This window comes from Arachis hypogaea, chromosome 9, assembly GCF_003086295.3.
Source record: "Arachis hypogaea cultivar Tifrunner chromosome 9, arahy.Tifrunner.gnm2.J5K5, whole genome shotgun sequence".
Classification (NCBI taxonomy): Eukaryota; Viridiplantae; Streptophyta; class Magnoliopsida; order Fabales; family Fabaceae; genus Arachis; species Arachis hypogaea.
In genome coordinates this window covers 67,388,418-67,393,764 of record NC_092044.1, presented here as the reverse complement: position 1 = coordinate 67,393,764, position 5,347 = coordinate 67,388,418, and the positions used below count along the sequence as shown (strand labels likewise).

The 5,347-nt window shown below is 41.2% G+C and overlaps 1 non-coding gene across 1 annotated transcript; it reads right to left on the bottom strand.

The window, feature by feature from the left end:
* Positions 1-1,066: 1,066 nt before the first annotated feature.
* On the bottom strand, positions 1,067-1,174 carry LOC112713550 (small nucleolar RNA R71). The gene has a single exon (XR_003158521.1). It is a non-coding gene; the product is annotated as a small nucleolar RNA R71 (small nucleolar RNA).
* Between the last annotated feature and the right edge of the window lie 4,173 nt (positions 1,175-5,347).

Here is a 5,347-nt window from a genome sequence, read left to right as displayed (position 1 = left end):
GATTCAACATTTCAAGTATGTTGCCTTTTCAGTTGAGAAAGGTTTAATGTTTGAATCATATCTTTTCTTGATAGCCAAGTCATTAATTTGCAAATCAAATTTTTTTAAAAAAATGTTTTTCAAATCATATCTTCTCAATCACATCTTTTTAAAACCAATCATATCTTCTTAACCACATCTTTTTCAAAATAACTTTCAATCAAATCTTTTTGATTTCTAATTTCAAATTCTTTTTCAAAAATCACTTGATTTCTTTCCTACTTTTATTTTCGAAAATCAATTAGTGTTTTTCAAAATGTTTTCAAAATCTTTTACTTGATTTTCGAAAATTACTTCCCCTCTTCTCACATCCTTCTATTTATGGAATAACACTATTCCTTAATGCAAAATTCGAACTCCATCTTCTTTGATAAGTTCGAATTTTCTACTTCTGCCTTCCATTTTTCTTTTCCTCTGACACCTCAAGGAATCTCTATACTGTGACATAGAGGATTCCACATTTTCTTGTTCTCTTCTCTTTCTTATGAGCAGGAGCAAGGACAAAAGCATTCTTGTTGAGGCTGATCCTGAACCTGAAAGGACCTTGAAGCGAAAGCTAAGAGAAGCCAAGGCACAACTCTCTGTAGAGGACCTAACAGAAATCTTCAAAGAAGAAGAACCCATGGCAGCCGAAAACAACAACAATGCCAACAATGCAAGGAAGGTGCTGGGTGACTTTACTGCACCTACTCCCGACTTCTATGGGAGAAGCATCTCTATCCCTGCCATTGGAGCAAACAACTTTGAGCTTAAGCCTCAATTAGTTTCTCTAATGCAACAGAATTGCAAGTTCCATAGACTTCCATTGGAAGATCCTCATCAGTTTTTAGCTGAGTTCTTGCAAATCTGTGACACTGTCAAGACTAATGGGGTTGACCCTGAGGTCTACAGACTTATGCTATTCCCTTTTGCTGTAAGAGACAGAGCTAGAATATGGTTGGACTCACAACCTAAAGAAAGCCTGAACTCTTGGGAAAAGCTAGTCAATGCCTTCTTGGCAAAGTTCTTTCCACCTCAAAAATTGAGTAAGCTTAGAGTGGAAGTCCAAACCTTCAGACAGAAGGAAGGAGAATCCCTCTATGAAGCTTGGGAAAGATACAAACAATTAATCAGAAAGTGTCCCACTGATATGCTTTCTGAATGAAGCATCATTGGAATTTTCTATGATGGTCTCTCTGAACTATCCAAGATGTCTTTGGATAGCTCTGCTGGAGGATCTCTTCATCTGAAGAAGATGCCTACAGAATCTCAAGAACTAATTGAAATGGTTACAAATAACCAATTCATGTACACTTCTGAAAGGAATCCTGTGAACAATGGGATAAATCAGAAGAAAGGAGTTCTTGAGATTGACACTCTGAATGCCATATTGGCTCAGAACAAGATATTGACTCAGCAAGTCAATATGATTTCTCAAAGTCTGTCTGGAATGCAAAATGCACCAAGCAGTACTAAGGAAGCTTCATCTGAAGAAGAAGCTTATGATCCTGAGAACCCTTCAATAGAAGAGGTGAATTACATGGGAGAACCCTATGGAAACACCTATAATCCTTCATGGAGAAATCATCCAAATCTCTCATGGAAGGATCAACAGAGACCTCAACAAGGTTTCAACAACAATAATGGTGGAAGAAACAGGTTTAGCAATAGCAAGCCTTTTCCATCATCTTCTCAGCAACAGACAGAGAGTTCTAAGCAGAATACCTCTGACTTAGCAACCATGGTCTCTGATCTAATCAAAACCACTCAAAGTTTCATGACTGAAACAAGGTCCTCCATTAGAAATTTGGAGGCACAAGTGGGTCAGCTGAGCAAGAAAATTACTGAACTCCCTCCTAGTACTCTTCCAAGCAATACAGAAGAAAATCCAAAAGGAGAGTGCAAAGCCATCAACATGGCCGAATTTGGAGAGGAGGAAGAGGCAGTGAACGCCACTGAGGAAGACCTCAATGGACGTCCACTGGCCTCCAATGAGTTCCCCAATGAGGAACTATGGGAATCTGAGGCTCAAAATGAGACCATAGAGGTTCCATTGGACTTACTTCTGCCATTCATGAGCTCTGATGAATATTCTTCCTCTGAAGAGGATGAGTATATCACTGAAGAGCAGGTTGCTAAATACCGTGGAGCAATCATGAAGCTAAATGACAAGTTATTTGGAAATGAGACTTGAGAAGATGAACCCCCTTTGCTCACCAAGGAACTGGATGACTTGTCTAGGCAGAAACTGCCTCAAAAGAGACAGGATCCTGGGAAGTTTTCAATACCTTGTACCATAGGCACCATGACCTTCAAGAAGGCCTTGTGTGACTTAGGGTCAAGTGTAAACCTCATGCCTCTCTCTGTAATGGAGAAGTTAGGGATCTTTGAGGTGCAAGCTGCAAAAATCTCACTAGAGATGGCAGACAATTCAAGAAAACAAGCCTATGGACTTGTAGAGGATATTCTGGTAAAAGTTGAAGACCATTACATCCCTGCTGATTTCATAGTCCTAGAGACTGGGAAGTGCATGGATGAATCCATCATCCTTGGCAGACCCTTCCTAGCCACAGCAAGGGCTGTGATTGATGTTGATAGAGGAGAATTGATCATTCAAGTGAATGAAGAATCCTTTGTGTTTAAGGCTCAAGGATATCCCTCTGTCATCATGGAGAGGAAGCATGAAGAGCTTCTCTCAAAACAGAGCCACACAGAGCCCCCACAGTCAAACTCTAAGTTTGGTGTTGGGAGGCCACAACCAACTTCTAAGTTTGGTGTTGAACCCCCACATTCAAACTCTAAGTTTGGTGTTGGGAGGTTCCAACATTACTCTGAGTATTTCTGAGGCTCCATGAGAGCCCCCTGTCAAGCTACTGACATTAAAGAAGCGCTTGTTGGGAGGCAACCCAATGTTATATTTTATCTATTTTCCTTTGTTATTTTATGTTCTTTTGTAGGTTGATGATCATGAAAAGTCACAAAATCAATTGAAAAAGCAAAAACAGAATGAAAAACAGAAAGAAAAACAGCACACCCTGGAGGAGAGCGTGCTGGCGTTTAAACGCCAGTAAGGCTAGCTGTTGGGCGTTTAACGCCCAGTCTGGCACCATTCTGGGCGTTTAACGCCAGAAAGGGGCACCAGACTGGCGTTAAACGCCAGAAAAGGGCAAGCATTCGGCGTTAAACGCCAGAAATGGGCACCAGCCCGGCGTTTAACGCCAGAATTGGCTCAAAACGCATTTTTGCTTGCCATTTGGTGCAGGGATGACTTTTCCTTGACACCTCAGGATCTGTGGACCCCACAGGATCCCCACCTACCCCACCACTCTCTCTCTTCTTCACCCATTCACCAATCACCTCAACACCTCTTCCCCAAAACCCCTTCACCTATCAAATCCCATCTTTCTCTTCACCACTTACATCCATCCTTCATAAAACCCCACCTACCTTACCCTTCAAATTCAAACCACTTTCCCTCCCAAATCCACCCATACATGACCGAACCATGAGCCCCCCCCACTCCTATATAAACCCATCTTCACTCCTTCATTTTCACACAACCAAACCACCACTTCTCCCCCTTTTTGGCCGAACACAAAGCCATTCCCTTCTTCCTCATTTCTTCTTCTTCTACTCTCTTCTTTCTTCTTTTGCTCGAGGGCGAGCAAACCTTTTAAGTTTGGTGTGGTAAAAGCATTGCTTTTTGTTTTTCCATAACCATTTATGGCATCCAAGGCCGGAGAAACCTCTAGAAAGAGGAAAGGGAAGGCAAAAGCTTCCACCTCCGAGTCATGGGAGATGGAGAGATTCATCTCAAGGGTGCATCAAGACCACTTCTATGAAGTTGTGGCCTTGAAGAAGGTGATCCCCGAGGTCCCTTTTTCACTCAAAAAGAGTGAATATCCAGAGATCCGACATGAGATCCGAAAAAGAGGTTGGGAAGTTCTTACCAACCCCATTCAACAAGTCGGAATCTTAATGGTTCAAGAGTTCTATGCCAATGCATGGATCACCAAGAACCATGACCAAAGTGTGAACCCGGATCCAAAGAATTGGCTTACTATGGTTCGGGGGAAATACTTGGATTTTAGTCCGGAAAATGTAAGGGTGGCATTCAACTTGCCCATGATGTAAGGAGATGAACATCCTTACACTAGAAGGGTCAACTTTGATCAAAGGTTGGACCAAGTCCTCATAGTCATATGTGAAGAGGGCGCCCAATGGAAGAGAGATTCAAGAGGGAAGCCGATTCAACTGAGAAGGCATGACCTCAAATCCGTGGCTAGAGGATAGTTGGAGTTTATCCAACGCTCAATCATTCCCACTAGCAACCGGTCTGAAGTTACTATAGACCGGGCTATCATGATTCATAGCATCATGATTGGAGAAGAAATAGAAGTTCATGAGGTTATAGCTCAAGAACTTTATAAGGTGGCGGACAAGTCCTCTACCTTGGCAAGGTTAGCCTTTCCTCATCTCATTTGTCACCTCTGTTATTCAGTTGGAGTTGACATAGAGGGAGACATCCCTATTGATGAGGACAAGCCCATCACTAAGAAGAGGGTGGAGCACCAAGAACACTCTGTTCTCCTCCATGAAATTATAGAAGATCAAAGAATCATAAGAGAGGAGCAACAAAGACAAGGAAGAGACATTGAGGAGCTCAAGCACTCCATAAGATCTTCAAGAGGAAGAACAAACCGCCATCACTAAGGTGGACCCGTTCTTTAATTTTCTTGTTCTTTATTTTCCTGTCTTTCGAATTTTAGTGCTTATGTTTGTCTATGTTTGTGTCTTGTGATCATTAGTGTCTTAGTGTCTATGCCTTAAAGTTATGAATGTCCTATGAATCAATCACCTCTCTTAAATAAAAAATGTTCTTAATTGAAAAAGAGTAGAATTGCATGAATTCTGAATTTTATAACAGTTTAATTATTTTGATGTGGTGGCAATACTTTTGTTTTCTGAATGTATGATTAAACAGTGCATATGTCTTTTGAATTTGTGGTTCATGAATATTGGCTCTTGAAAGAATGAGGAAAAAGGAGACATGTTACTGAGGATCTGAAAAATCATAAAAATGATCCTTGAAGCAAGAAAAAGCAGTGAATACAAAAAAAAAATTCGAAAAAAAAAGAAAGAAAAAGAAAGAAATAAAGTTGTGATCCAAGGCAAAAAGAGTGTGCTTAAGAACCCTGGACACCTCTAGTTGGGGACTCTAGCAAAGCTGAGTCACAATCTGAAAGGGTTCACCCAATTATGTGTCTGTGGCATGTATGTATCCAGTGGTAATACTGGAAGACAGAGTGCTTTGGGCCACGGCCAAGAC